We start from the raw sequence: 16,536 nt of genomic DNA, 5'->3' as shown, positions 1-16,536 counted from the left end.
AGGGGAGATGGGCATTACCATTTTATATAAGTTGGTTGAGAAAGAACTCACTGAGAAGGTAACACCTTAACAATGACTTAAGGAGATGAAGGGGGCAGCACATAGATACCTAAGGGAAGAGGCTTCCAGACACAGGAAACAACAGCAGAGGCCCTGTGTTGGGAGCACGACTAGTGTGTTCAAGGTACAATAAGGCAGCCCTGTGGCTGGGAGCAGAGTGAAGGCAACGCAAACGTGTTTTCCCAGTGGATGGAAGTGGGGTGTAATACAAAGAGAGAAGCGAAGGATGAAGATGATGTCAACTGACATGGGGGTAGACACAGGAGCGGTGTTAGGAGTAATGGCCATGAGTTTAAATGTTGACAGGATAAATTTGAGATGCCAGTTAGACATCCACTGGGAAATGTTGCGTAGGGAGCTGTACATGCAAGTCTTGAGTTCACTGGAAAGGTGTGGGTTGGGATTCTAAATTTGCAGATACACAGTGTACAGATGGCATTTTAGGTCATGAGATTAGAACAGATGGTCAAAGAAATGGTTGTAATTAAAGAAGAGGCCTAAGGACTGAGCACTACCACACTCCCACTTAAGAACTCAGAGATGACGAAGGACCAGCAGAAATCACTGTATCCTGCTTTCCCTCTTATGATAAGGCCACACCCAGGGAGCATCTCCTTGGTGATGAGTGAGTGGCTCCTGAGACCCTCAACCAGCACCATCCTCTCTTCTGATGATAATTGTCATCTATTCCAGCTTTCTGACTCTTTCATCTGGGCTTGCTCTTCCACTTTATTCCTACAAGATGCTGGGCACTAGATTTTTAAAATGTGTGAGTTCCTGGGAGTAAAGAATGGCTAATTTTATGTATCTGAAGGTGGCTTTCCTGGTACAAATGAACTATTTTGTTTTGAGTATGTTTCACAATAGAAAGGGGAAAAGGGCACCAGAGCTACTTTCTGTTGACAGAGTCCATCAAACTACTGATTTCATTTGAATTAACAAAAAATAAAAAGCAAATTGACACAGATAGGAAACCCTTTAATTCCAGGCTGGAAGAAACTTGTTTAGGAGCATTCAGTCTGAGGATGGCACTGGAAAAGAAACAGGCAGGATGGATATTGAAGCTACATGCTAACCTCTGCTGTAGAACATGTTTGTACCCTGTTCTGTTCCACATTGCCAGGCCATTTAATGGAACTGTCTGCAGTGTGTCCTCTTTGGGGAAAAATTAAGGCAAGGACTGCAGCTTTATATGCACCCTATTTTAAAGAATGGCTAGGTTCAGTTGCAGGGTGGGGGAGTTTAAGTAAATGAGATATGAAGCCATAAGGACCAGTGATTCTAGGGTAGGCATGAAAATCTGAATTTTTATGTGGAATTTTCTGAATTTTAGTGTTTATAACTATTTCAAATACTCTTCAAACGCAGTGAGAGCCAAAACATACATTCACACTCATACACACACATCTGTGGATGACAACACTCTCAGTGGACAGCATATTCTACAAATAATACAGAATTTTCTAGCCAACAATCATGATAAACTGCCAGAGAACTCTATTTCTTGGTGATAAGATTTCCTGCTTAAAAACAACAATAACAAAACAATTATGAAACGTATTAGTGCTGTGATGTTTTAATGATAGAATGTTAAGAATCAACCTACTGATTCAGGAAAAACTTTTATGGCATGGGAATCTTTTTGTCACTGAACCAGCAAGTCAGTAGTTACTTCTTTTACCTCCAAGTGAGGCTCGTCTTAAAATTATACCAAATTACAAATAAAATAATGTAAACTAGTGATGAAACCCTAAAGTCCTCAAAAACAGAGATTCTGGAATATTTTTGTATTTGTCTCCAGATAGTGATAGGAATTGACCTAAGCCAATTTGGCCCTTCAGGAGTTTTCAAGCATTTTGGTAGATATCAAAAAGAGACTGGAAATATATGGAAGCTCTGAGGTCTCTTCAGCAGGTGGTATTTTACATTGGAAACAAATCTTAGACCCAACTACAATAACCTACTAATGAGAAGGCACAACCTATTTTAGTTAAGCGTGGGGAAAACTTTCTCTGTTTTCAAGTAATCCTGTAAGCACCTATGAAGGATGCATTCTGAGGTAGAAACCACAATACTGGGACTCAGTCTCAGCCAATATCTATTTGGGTCAGTCATAGCATTCTCTAGAAAGTTTCATATAGAACATAGGCCTGCAACATTCCTATACCTTTCTTATGCAATGGTCTCAGGGGCTGAATAGTCCTTCTCACCAACCATATATTTTGAACACTCAATTCACCAGTGAAAAGTGATTTCTTATGCTAATAAAAAGGATGAGAATTCCAGACAGAATTCAAGTGTTAACAGGTCCTAGAGTATATATTAAAATGAATTTATATGTTGGTACATTACACTGTGTCTACTAAAGCATAATACGTGGACAGTATAACAGAGGTCCTATCTTCCATTTATAGGCAAAGCACAAATACCCCTCATTCTGGATTCCTAAGACCCGCACAGCTGTAATTCAGGACACTCATGTCACTGAAGATAGTGACAACATTGGCTTAGAAAATTATCTTTATTACAAGCAAGGAAATTTCCTTTAGAAAATTATCTTTATTACAAGCAAGGAAAGTTCCTTTTGAAATTGGTGTGAATCTTTTCAAAGCCCTGATTCTTTTTCCTCTTTGGGCTACTATGTTCTTTATGGCTAGATCAAAGATACATATTATATATATATATATATAAAATATGTATATACTGTATATATAAAACCTAAAAAGCAATCAACAGTTACCTATGTAAGGAGCTGGAGTCACCACTCCATCACAACAACAAGTAAAAAGCTGAACAGAATGAAAATCAACAAAATGTGACAATACAAGGAAAGCTGCAAACATTTCAGATGATACGTGGTAGAGAGTAAAAGCAGCAACATGAAGAATGGAGAGTTCTTTAGTGAGAATTCATATTCTGTTGAGATTAGAAAGTATACGAAAAATTGGAACATTTATAGTAGCTTCTAGACCTGATTGAATAAAGAAAATCTATTAGGTTATGAGGTAGTATGAAACAGGATACCGACTTAGAACTTGCTCAGCGTGACTAGCAGGTAGGAGAAACATTGAATTTTTTCCACTATGAGTTAATTAGACCCGTGACCTAATTCTTATTCTTCACTAACAGCCATCTGTGTGAAGTTCTTCATGTAACTTAATTTCCCAAATCTCATACCTGACTTTTAGAAGTAAGAATGGTGTAAAAATGGAGGACATTATTTTTCTTTCATAAAATACGTTGCACATTTTGTTTTCATGGAATCTTTAATTATAAGAAGAGTAAACCAGAGTAAAGACAATTTGGGGAAAACCATAGCAAAAAGTCTTATTTGCGTGATATCAAAACCCTTTTCATTTTGTTTTCTTCCTGGTTTTATCCACAATGACACATATTTTTATGTAGATTGATTATGATACGTAAACAAATTTTGTTTTGCTTATTTTACTAACTTTGTATTAAAATTTAAATCCGTTTACTTGTAGATTTCATTATTGCTTTTGGTTTCTTTCCATATTATAAAATGATGTGAACATTTAGAATTAAATGAAGTAATATCTTCTAGTGAAAGTTAAGACCATGGGAGTCTGATATTTTAATTAATAACATGCAGATTTTAAAATTACTTTCTGCACACTTTTCAGGACATAAATTGTCCCCAAATTATATGAATGTATTCTCAGTATGAAAGAGAATATTATAGAAGAATACAGGGATATGAAAGAGACGTGGAGATGCAATAACAGAGTAAACTATACAGCAGCCTGTCCTATATTTCATCCCTCTTCAAGGACCATAGCCATTTGTTTGTGCTTCTTTAACTTCTTTTATCAATATCTTCTTGTTTTCTATGTTTTTAAGGTCTATAGTTTCCAGTGTACAGGTCTTTCATCTCCTTGGTTAAATTTATTCCTAAGTATTTTATTGTTTTTGATGTTATTATAAAAGGGATTGTTTTCTCAATTTATCTTTCTAATGGTTTGTTGTTAGTGTATAGAATCACACCTGGTTTTTTAATACTGATTTTTGGATCTTGCAACTTTACTGAATTCATTTATTTGTTCTAACAGTTTTTTTGGTGGAGTTCTTAGAATTTTCTCTATATAAGATAATGTCATCTGCAAACAGACAATTTTACTTCTACCTTCTGCTTTGGATGCTTTTTTCTTTCCCTTGCCCAGTTGGGCTAACTAGGATTCCCAGTACTATGTTGAATAAAAGTGGCAAGAGTGGGCATCCTTGTCTTGTTCCTGATCTCAGAGGAAAAGCTTTCAGCTTTTCACCTTTGAGTATGATGTTAGCTGTGGGCTTGTCGTACATGGCATCTATTTTGTTGAGATACATTCCTTCCATACCTAATTTGTTGAGGGTTTCTAATGTGACATGATTTTGAATTTTGTCAAATGCTTTTTCTGCATCCATTGAGATGATAATATAATTTTTATCCTTTATTCTATTGATGTGGTGCCTCCCATTTAGTGATTTTTATATGTTGAATTATCCTTGCATCCTAGGGATAAATCCCACTTGACCATGGTATATGATCCTTTTAATGTGCTGTTGAATTCTATTTGCTAGTATTTCGGGGAAGATTTTTGTGCATATGTACATCAGGGATATTTTCTTTTCTTGTAGTAGTGTCCTTGTCTGGCTTTGGTATTCTACTTGATTATTCCAATCAGTTCTTGGGTTAAATATCACCTTTAAACAATTTTTTAAATGAGGTATAATTGACATGCAACATTATATTGGTTTCAGGTGTACAAATAATGATTTAATATTTGTATATATTATAAAATGATTGCCACAATAAGTCTAGTTAACATTTGTTACCATACATAGTTACATTTTTTTCTTGTGATGAGAACTTTTAAGATCTTTTGGCAACTTTCAAATACACAATACAGTATTCTTAACTGTAGTCACCATGCTGTACATTACATCCTCATGACTTGTTTATTTTTTAACTGGAAGTTTGTACCTTTTGACCCCCTTCATCCATTTTGCCCACCCGCCCCCTGCCTCTGGCAACCAATCTCTGTATCTATGAATTTATTTTTTTGGTTTTGTTTTTGCTTTTGCATTTCACATGTAAGTGAGATCACATGGTATTTATCTTTCTCTGTCTGACTTACTTCACTTGGCACAATGACCTCAGGGTCTATCTATGTTTTCAAAAATGGCAGGATTTCCTTCTTTTTATGGCAGAATAATATTCCATTATATATCTATGTCTATATCACGTTTTCTTTATCCATTCATCCATCAATTGACACTTAGGTTGTTTCCATATCTTGGCTATTGTAAATAGTACTGAAATAAACAGAGGGGTGCAGACATCTTTTTAAGTTAGTGTTTTTGTTTTCTTCAGGTAAGTACCCAGAACTGGAATTGCCAGATCATATGGTAGTTCTATTTTTAATTTTTTGAGGGCCCTCCATACTGTTTTCCGTAGTGGCTGCCCCAATTTACATTTCCACCAACAGTGCACAAGGGTTCTCTTTTCTCCACATCCTTGCCCACACCTCTCATCTCTTGTCTTTTTGATAACAGCCATCCTAACAGGTATGCAGTGATATCTCATTGTGGTTCTGATTGGCGTTTCCCTTGCCTGTTTTTTTTTCCCCCACAATGCTAAATATTGTATATGAAAAACTAGAAATAATTTGATGCTTGGGATGATTTTTTAAAAATCTTTATTGGAGTATAATTGCTTTACAATGCTGTGTTAGTTTCTGCTGTACAACAAAGTGAATCGGCTGTATGTATACCTATATCCCCGTATCTCCTCCCTCTTGAGCCTCCCTCCCACCCTCCCTATCCCACCCCTTTTCTTTCTCCAGTGAGCCTTCCCTTTGCTTCTATTGGCTGTTATTCTAAGGGCACTAACAGTCTCAGGTCACCTCAACCCCAAAGGGTTTAGAATTGTTTGAACCTGGACTTTGTGTCCTGTTAGGGCCAGGCTGTTTCTGGTTTAATGTTGCTTGCTGTGCCCCTCAAAAGTTTGGGTATTTACAAGGACCCTCCTGCTTGGCAGGCCCTGGGTGCCATTTTTGGGTCTTAGCCCTGTGAGTCTATTGAAGGCTGTGCTCAGCTTCTCAGTCGTACAGCCACTGCCTTTGGAATTGAGGATCATATTGAGAAAAGTTGTTGCAAGTGCTAATTGCTGTCCCCTTATCAAGTCATATAGTATAGTATAGTAGTCATATAGTATCAAGTATAGTATTTCATAATATTTATATATTTATATTTATTCAGCATCACTTATTATTAATACGTTGGTGGATAGTGAAGTTACTTATAACTTTTCAAAATAGGTAAAAATCAATTATATTTAAAATGGAGTTTTTTAATTAGAAATCTGCCATTTTTTTGTTTTATTGTCTTTAAGTATGCATTGTGGTCAAGGAGAAGCCTGATGTTCATATGATTCTTTTTCTTTTGTAGGGAAGCTGTTCTTTCTCTTCGGAATAATTTAGGAGTGTTATTTTTCAGTCTTGGCTTGTGGAATTTGATGTGTTTAGTTGTAGGTTTGTGCTCATTCTCCAGATTGATACCTTTGGGTCTCTTCTTCTGCTCTGTAAAATCTTTTATTATTTCATTGATTATATATTTTTCTCTATTATCTAGCTTTCCTTTTCCCAATGATTCTATTGAATAGATTTTGGGTCTAATAGATCTTTTCTCTGCAACTCTTCATTTCATTGCATCTTCCATCATTTTTTCCTTTCACACCATGTCCTGTGGGTCCTTTGGCATGATTGTCTAAACTCACTAATTTACTCTTCAGCCTAATTCATTTTGCTATTCATCTCACCTTTTGAACCTACTTTTCTTTCCAAGTTCTCCAGATTTTTTCATAATACTCTTCTAGTTTTATAGAAATGGTAAATAAATTCACATAATCTCATTATAGTCTTAACTTGCTCCATTAAATATTTTTCTATATGTTAGTTTTCTACTTACTGAATTGGAGTTCATTCTTTAATAGTTTTGGTTTTCCTCAGATATTTTCTGGTTCTTAGTTTATCTGCTCATATTTTCAGAATCATTTCCTGCTTACTTGCTTATGGATGCATGTTTTGACTAAAGAAGCTTGTCTTTGGAGAGATATGAATACTGAAGAACATGGTGTGATGGCAACCTATAATTTGGTTTTGAAAGCACCCCCTTCATCTCTCTCTGTGCCTTCAAGATACCTGGAATTCTCTGGTTTTAGTGCTCTATTCACTGATACCTTTTGGAAGCAAACTCAGTTACTGTATCCTCTCAAGATATTTGTACAAGGTGACAGCTTGCGTTGATAGTTACCTAAAGCTCCATTATCATTCCTTATATCCTTTGACCCTCAGTATCCTCCTAACCTACTCTGATCTCAACACCATTTATTTACTCTGTGTATTTTCATTACAATTATATGTAGTCTTCAGTTCCTCTTTCATTCCTATTGGTTTTCTGTTCTTCAGAAATTCACCACAATTTTTTGTTTTCCAATAACATAAAATATTTTAGACAGCTTTGGTTTCATTTCAAATGATTTTGGCCTAGGGTGGAAGTGGTTGCTTGTGATCAGTCCACTCTGCTTTGCAATGAAAATCATACAGTTGCAGGGGTATAAACTGTAGAATAAAAACCTCAGAAGTAGTTTATATAGAAACACATGGTGACGGTTTGTGTCTACTTCTGGTGTTGCTATTATAGTGAGAGGACAGGTGTAGGAAGGTAAGCATGAGATTTCCAGAAATTGATTTGTAGTCCAAGTTGAGTATTGAATCTTTGGTCCTTGGTTAGCCAAAACAAAAAAACAAAACAAAAAAAAAAAGAGAGAGTGAGCCAACTGTATAATAAAGAATGAGCTAGAATACAAATCAGAGAAATTCTTCAGAATGAGTCAAGCAGGTCTTCTTACACAAAACCTCTTCCAAAAAACACAGGACACAGATGAGTATTTGATTCCAGGAAAGAAGTTTGAAGAAAATAACCATGTTGAAGAACAGGATTTTGGTTGATTTCAGGATACTGATTATTGACAATGATTGACGTTCTATTGGAGCCTTCACCAGAGAAGATTGCAGGTAGCTCTGAAGTAAAGCACTAGACCAGTAATCTTCTGTGGTATGTAAATAATACTCATTTTATTTCTTAAGCCATCTCAATGTATCCACCCTGAGTCTAGGTACTCAGAGAACGTCAGAAACCACTTAAAATATATTCATAATGAAAAACCAAAATTTAAACACAGTTAAAATCATGTATTATATGTTATTTTAAAAAGCCCATTACCAAAAGTGCACACTGGCATTGTACAACATGGAAACAATCCACTGAGGTCAAGTCAATTCTAGGAATTTTAGAAGTTTGAATCCATCTTTATGCATTTAAATTTGAAACTGAGTAACAAGAGTAATAGAATGATGTAAGTGGAAGGACCTGGAAACTCATTAGACTAACATCACCAGCATTTTAATTATCTGGAATTTTAAAATAAACATGGTTTGGACCTTAAATTGTATCTGTGGTGATTGCCAAAGATAGCTGCATGTCAGAATCACAGAGAGGACATTTTCTTTTGAATGCAAAACCCCAGGGGTCTTACTCAGAGATTTCATTTCAGTTGGTTTTCAGGGGCCCTTGGGAATTTACACTGTTAAAAATCTCCCCAGATGATAGTGGACACATAGCAAGATATCTGATTTAGAAAAATTCCTGGATTCTTCATGGTTCCTTCATTTATAGAATATGCATGCTATATATTCTTTCTTTCTTTCTTTCCTTCCTTCTTTCTTTTCTTTCTTTTTCTTTCTTTCCTTCTTTCTTTCTTTCTTTCTTTCTTTCTTTCTTTCTTTCTTTTCTTTCTTTCTTTCTTTCTTCCTTCCTTTCTTTCTTTCTTTCTTTCTTTCTTTCTTTCTTTCTTTCTTTCTTTCTTTCCTTCTTTCTATCTTTTTTACTAAAAGGTCTAGAGTTTTCCTCAAAATGCTTTTAGATCCCAATTGTTTTAGGGAAATAAGGCACAAAAATTAACTATAGCAGGAAATTAGCCTATATCCATGGAACCTAAATGGTTTTAAAGAGTCCATCTCTTTTTTTGCTTTCAACACTACCCAATGAAGAAAAATAAAACTCCCCCCAAAGAATAGCTTTTGTAACTCTTATTGCAAGTTCACAAAAACAGGAAACATCTGAGCTCTAGCAAATCCTTTGATGAAAACTTGCAATACTAACTCCTCAGAAAAAGAGAACATAAATGAAATCTCTCATCTTCAGCATGATCTTTCACTGAGTTCATTGCCATTCTCTACGTAAGTCCTATGACCAATGCCAATGACCTGTGCCAATCACCCACAGATTTTCATAGTGTCAACTTGTGGCTGTTCCTGGAGTATCCAAATTTGCCTTTAGTATCCAAATTTGCCTTTAGTCTTGATAGTCTCTTCCTATTTGTTTTTAAACTTGTAACAAACCTGAAACATCTCACACTTCTTTCTTCCTTTCTCCCTCCCTCTCTTTCCCTCCCCTCCCCCCCCTCTGTCTTTTTGCCTAGCGATTATCAATATGGAAGAAAATGTGCATTTGAATGCTGTTTCACAAAACCTATAATAGAAAAGACCCAAGCTGTCAATTTCACCACTTCACTCCCTAGATTAAAATTTTTCAAAGGCTTCTCATTTTTCTTAGGATGAAATAAAAAGTCCGGTATGCTGGTTATTCTCTGTTTGCCATCTTTTCCTCCCCTAATTTCTCTATGTCCCAAGAAAGACACTGGATGGGATGCACTGGCAGAGCATGAGGAGAGACGGAGGGTTTGGAGGTATTTCCTGCTGCTTCCCTGTTTCTGCCTTTCTTCTCTGCCAGCAGGTGTGGGTAGCCTCACCTCCACAGCTCCAGCTCCCACCAGACTCCAATACTTCTCTTCCTCCTTCTTGTTCTAGGGATGGTGAGAGCTTCCTGTTATGCTTTCTCTGGGTGCTGACTCCTGAAATACTGCCTACACATCTGAAAGTATCCCTATTGTTAAAATCTCATTATTAAACCATCTGAAGAAGCTGTGTTTCCTCCTAGGACCTTGAGGTCCTGCATGATCTAACCTCTGCCTACCTCACCCACCCTTCACTCTATTCCAGCCACGGTTTCTCCTTCCCACGGGCATGTGCTACTTCCTTTTCCTGAAATGTTCCTCCTCACCCTTTTTCCTGGCTAAAGTCCCTTCCTCCCGTCCTTCAGGTATCCATGTATTTGAAATGATTTGTAGATCAGTCAGTACCAAGAAGTTCCCAGCGAATATCTGACACTTACTGAATGTTTTCTGGTTGAGGATAGTAATGTTCATGCAAATTGCTTTGCCAACAAGTTAGCCCAGGGAAACAGCTATTGAAAATGCAGATGAAATTGCTGCTTTGTACATCTTTTTCATTATTTGGTTTAATAGATTGGACATACAAAAATTATTTTAACCTAGTGGAAAATCAAGTATGTTTGACCCCAAGCCTTTTAAAAAAAATTTGCTAGACATGTTTCATCCTTTCAAAACTTTATAGGAAATTTATTGGGGGCTTAGGGAGGAGAATGCTTATATATACTGTACAACAAACTTACATTCTCTTCCTTACCCCAATGTATTTCCTATAAAACTTCAAAAGGATGCAAAGTTTGTTTCTATATGATATTGTACAATGAAAGAAATAGAATGGTCTAGAATATTAATTGTTGCTGCAAGTTAGTTTTAAACCTACTTGGTTCTGAAGAAAACCTTATGCAACCGGGACCAGAAACAACTTTAACTATTGATGATCGTCATTTGCTGCAGGATATACACAGCCGTGCCTTTTTAACTCAGTCACCTTTTGGTTTGATCTCTATGAGCATTGCCAGTGTTTGCGAGGATCTTGAATATTTCACTTCTATTGACCTCCTGATTAGAGTAAGGGTCCTCCTACTTTATACAGCATCTCACCTCTCTCTGAGCTCCTTCACATGCAGTGTCTAATCTTGACCCAGTGAGGTGCCTCTAGGCTCAGAATGTTCAACGCCTTGGAGAAGGCCACAGGTACTGAACGGGGAAGAGTTTTATAATAACCTTGGATTTTCTCTCACAAAGTTTGGTCTTTCTTCCACTGTTTTATATTTCTTTTACACATATCCCTGACTATCAAAAATTTGGGCCATCATCTCTTCCTCTGCTTCTGAAAATAGATTTATTTAAAAGGGAAAGGGAAGAGCTGACATTATAACTGGGCCAAGACAAAGAAAGCTGTATGTGGTTGTTTAACATGCCGAGCATTAATGTCTGGCAAATAGTAGGTGTTCCACAAATATTAGTTCTCTTGGAAGAGAACTCTGGAAAAGGGTTCTTCTGGAAACAAATAAACACAGAAACAATTGAGAACACTGTGTCTTAGTAAAAAGTTGCCACTGGTATATGAGCAAAGAGCAAAAGCCGCTGGTGCCCCCAGATCATGGGGTTGAGTTAAACTGGTCTTGGATCTGACGTCTTTCCTGAATTAGAATGTAAAGGAGTTTGACTATTCATTTTAAGGTCATTTATTTAGACAGTACCTGGACCATCTAATTTTTTGTCACAGATCATCTGCTTAATGAAGGCCATCAAGCGCATTTTGAGCTCAGTTAAACCCAGGATATGCCTCTGTATGTCATTGCAATACTTGTCTCCTCGTGGTCTGCAGAAGCCGGGGCCAGAGCATGGTACCAGGCTGAGTCCTTGTCCTATGGCTCCTTTGGTGCCAACTCCATAAATTGCTCAGTTCTCCTTTGTTTAGACATACTGTCTCCCATTTCAAGAGCAGTCATTTGCAATAACCTGATAAGATTAGCGGGCCTTGGTCAGGGCCTTTGGTCCACCTGCTGATGCAATCACCGAGGCAAATGGATGAGGCAGGAGTACACCTTGATGGTGGTTCAGGGGTGAACCTCCAGTTTAGCCCCTCACTTCCACAGTGGGATCCTTGTGTTTAAAACCCTGATCCCTCAGTGCCTAGTGGTCCAAGGAAAAAAGAACGATTTTAAGTGTAGGATGATGATTTTTTTCCTCCTCTCAAGCCATTTGAGACATTTAGCCCATTTGGATTCTTGAAGAAGTGGAGGGAAAGAATCAGGGGTGGGGGAAGAGGGACAATCCTCTTGAATAAAAAAGCCAATCATCAGGTGACACCCCCGGCACTAACATTTAGTAACTGATAATTGCTGTAACTAGGGCCATTGAGCTTTGCAAATATTATGCAGTAAATTTTAATTAGCACCTGGGGGATTGAAGAGTTTCAGAATAAGCTCTTGGGAGAAGCTTCCCCAGCCAGGGGCTGTGTGCTGAGTAATTTTAGATCAGCTGGCCTGTCAGAGTGGATCAGTGTCATCGCACCACTTATCCTGAGGAAAATGCACCTGCTTCTTCATGGAAATAAGGGGCATTATTTGGTAATTTGTGCTGCTTATCTCCACTGCTCCCCTGGTTTGGCGAGTGGGGAGTATAAGGACTAAATCATGAGGCTTTGGAGGAGAAAGGAAGGAAGGTTCTATTGCCCTTCAAGGGCACATGCTGTCACAGGCCCTGAGGGCTTCCTCTTCCTCTTTTGGTTGCCTTGGGACCTCTCTTAGAACTGTATCAACATGGGATGCCTTTCACTATGAGAACTGATGGTGCTATTTTGCAATAAAGATATTTCTTATTATTTTCTTTTTGTATGGGGAATTTATAATTGTATTTTGAAGGGGAGGGTGAGAAATTAGGTAAGGCGGAACACTGATCCACGACACGGAATCTATTAAAGGCTAAACCAAAATATGGGCTAGAAATATTTAGAAACAAGTGTGTGCAAAGATAAAATGTAAACCTCATTGATTTTTTTAAATTGCGCAGTACATGAAACGCCTCCTAATTGTAAAAGAGTCAATGAATACAGAAATATTGAGCTAATATTTATAAATCAACTATCTAGAAGCGCTATGCTAAGCAAATTGTGTATGCTGTTTTTATTTTCCCTACTTATAGATACGAAAAATGAACTTAGAGCAATTAATCAACTTACTCCAGGTCATTCGGGTACTATGTAGCAGTGCCTGGATTTGGCCTCAAGCAATTTAACTTGAGAGCCCACACTTTCATAGTTCTGAGACATACATGTTTACATGTAAATAAATGTATGCATGCAAGATGTACACACGTGTGCATATGTGTATGCACACACATTCTTATCAGCTTACATTCACTCCTTTTGCTCACTGATTTTTGAATTGCTTTAAGAGCAAGGATTTTAACACTGAATTGAATAACTGTAACAAATATTTTAAGATGCACTTCACAGAAAGCCTAGGATTAGCCATCAGGGAAATGCAAATAGAAACCAAAATGAGGTACTGTTTCATACCCACTAGGATGGCTATCATCAAAAAGTCAGATAATAACAAGTGTAGGTGAGGAAGTGGAGAAATTGGAACTCTCCTACACTGCTGGTGGGGATGAAAAATGATTCAGCCACTTTAGAAAACTGTCTGGCAGTTTTCAAAAGCTTAAACGTAGAGTTCCCATAGAATCCAGCATTTTCACTTCTGGGTATAGAACGAAGAGAAGTGAAACCATATGTCTACACAAAATCTTGTACATGAACATTCATAGTAGCATTCTTCATAGCAGCCAAAAGGTGGAAACAGACCAATGTCCACTAACTGATGAACGGATAGACAGAATGGGACATATCTGTACAATAAAATGTTATTCTGCCATGAAAATAAATGAGGTATTGATACATGCTACAACATGAATGAACCTTAAACATCTTACACTGATTGAAGGAAATAGTCACAAATGCCACATACTGTATGCTTCCATTATATGAAATGTTCAAAATAGACAAATATATGGAGACAGAGAGCAGATTAATGGTTGCCTAGAGCTGGAGGGATGGAGGAATTGGGAGCTGGCAGCCAAGGGGTACAGGGTTTCTTTTTGGGGTGGTAAAAATATTCTAAAACTGATTGTGGTGATGATTGCACAACTGTAAATATACCAAAAGCCACAGAATCATACACTTTTTTTTTAATTGGAGTATAGTTGCTTTACAATGTTGTGTTAGTTTCTACTGTACAGCAAAGTGAATCAGCTATACATATACATATATCTACTCTTTCTTTAGATTCTATTCCCATATAGGTCATTACGGAGTATTGAGTAGAGTTCCCTGTGCTATACAGTAGGTTCTCATTAGTTAGCTATTTTATACGTAGTATCAATAGTGTATATATGTCAATCCCAATCTCCCAATTCATCCCACTATCCCCTTCCCCCATGGTATCCATACATTTGTTCTCTACATCTCTGTCTCTCTTTCTGCTTTGTAAATAAGATTATCCATACCAATTTTTTCAGATTCCACATATATGCGTTAATATATGATATTTGTTTTTCTCTGACTTAACTTCACTCTGTATGACAATCTCTAGGTTCATCCATGTCTCTACAAGTGACCCAGTTCTGTTCCTTTTTATGGCTGAGTAATATTCCATTGTATATATGTGCCACATCTTCTTTATCCATTCATCTGTTGATGGACACTCAGCTTGCTTCCATGTCCTGGCTATTGTAAATAGAGCTGCCATGAACATTGTGGTACATGACTCTTTTTGAATTATGGTTTTCTCAGGGTATATGCCCAGGAGTGGGATTGCTGGGTTGTATGGTAGTTCTATTTTTAGTTTTTTAAGGAACCGCCATACTGTTCTCCATAGTGGCAGTAAATGCGTGACGTGTATGGTGTGTGAATTACATCTCAAAAAACTGTTAAAAAAACCAAAAACCTAGGTGCACATGGTGACTGAACATTTTAGTTGAATGACTTTGGTGGGATGAGTTACTTCATCATCGTTGTCGCGGCTGCACCGGTGGGAACGGGGCGTGGGGCTCAGAGTGCCAACCGGGGGGCGGGTAGGTGGCAGGGGACGCAGGCATTGTCGGTTGGGTGCGAGTCCACCTAGCCAACGAGCGGCTTCTCACCCCTTCTCTTGCCCGTCGGAGCCCCGTTCAGCCGGCGTCACCATGACCAAGGCCGGTAGCCAGGGCGGGAACCTCCGCGACAAGCTAGACAGCAACCAGCTGGCCCTGAGCCTCAGCGACCTGAATGAGGTCCTGGTCGAGGAGTTGGCTGCCCCCGCCCCCCCACCAAAGGCCACCATACTGGATCTGCCCTGCAGTAAACGGTCTACTCTTCCGTCGGATTTCCGTGGCCTCACACACCTGGTGAAGCTGGGCCTGAGGAAGAACAAACGGCGGCAGCTGCCAGCGGGTTCGGCCGCCCGGTCAACCTCCAGCACCTGCACCTCCTCCACAGCAGGCTGGTCACCCTGCCTGTCAGCTTTGCTCAGCTCCGGAGTCTGAAGCGGCTGGGCCTGAAGCGTAACCCCCTGGATCCTGGGGCGAGAAGCAGCGCAAGCAGGGCGCCAACAGGGTGTTAGAGCACCCGAAGGCGGTGCAGCTCGGTCAGGAGCCAGAGAGGCAGCGGCAGCCGGAAATAGACCGAGAGGCCGAGGAGACGTGGGAGGCCAAGCAGCGAGCTCAGGAGGCGCCGGAGCGGAACTGCGGAAGCAGAGAAGGCGGAAGAGAAGGAGCGCCGGTGAAAGCAGTAGGACGCCCTCAAAGCAGCCAAGCCGGAGCCGGAGGAACCTAAGAAGGAAACAGATCAGATCAGGCCCCGAAATCTGAGTCCGGCTCTCGGCCCCGGAAGCCACCACCCGGGAACCACACTCGATCCTGGGCTGCGCTGAGGCCGCTGCTGCTGCGTGTGGCTGGCGGGCTGGTTGCTTGCCGGGTGACGGAGCTGCAGCAGCGGCCCGTCTGCACCAGCGTGAACACCATCTACGACAACGCGCTCCGGCGCTGCGCAGGCACGCCATCCTCCAGTGGGTCCTGCAGACCGATTCTTAGCAGGGAGCTTGTCCTCCACGCCTGCTGCCCCCCAGCCTTGGAGCTTGGACTCCCATGGAATTGGGTTCTGCTGGACACAACCTCTTTTTAGTGTCAGACCTACCTGCCATCATCACGTGGCTGCCGTTTGGTACTTGAGACCTCCTCTTTGTAAGACTCCTTTGTTCCTTCGTCAGGGTCCCCCTGGTGGAATAAGGAGAAATAGGAGGTGGGGATACCTCCTGCATGCTTAAAAGAGTCGGCTTGGGGTGGGGAGAGGAAAAAGCATAGCCTTTCCTAGTTGTTATACAAAGCTGTGTAAAGGCAAGACTCATTTCTACTAAAGGTCAGCTGTCACACTACATTTATAATTGTGTATGTCACAAGCCCTTTCTTTCATTCCTCCCTGGGGAGCCAGGGCAGATCAGGAGGCAGTGTGTTATTGGGGACTAGGGGAACACCGTACTCGGCAAATCTAGTCTAAATGGGGGGGGGGAGGGGCATACCATACCTATTTTTTAAGGACCTCAGACATTCAGATATTTTAACAGTCATACAAGATCTCAGGCTGT

The 16,536-nt window shown here is 39.4% G+C and overlaps 1 pseudogene; it reads left to right on the top strand.

The window, feature by feature from the left end:
- The first annotated feature begins 15,100 nt into the window (after window positions 1–15,100).
- On the top strand, window positions 15,101–15,985 carry LOC137770797 (leucine-rich repeat-containing protein 59 pseudogene; annotated as a pseudogene).
- The last annotated feature ends 551 nt before the right edge of the window (window positions 15,986–16,536 follow it).

This window comes from Eschrichtius robustus, chromosome 10 (assembly GCF_028021215.1).
Source record: "Eschrichtius robustus isolate mEscRob2 chromosome 10, mEscRob2.pri, whole genome shotgun sequence".
Lineage (NCBI taxonomy): Eukaryota > Metazoa > Chordata > Mammalia > Artiodactyla > Eschrichtiidae > Eschrichtius > Eschrichtius robustus.
Note: the sequence above shows the minus strand (reverse complement) of the source record. Positions and strands in the feature narration are given on the sequence as shown.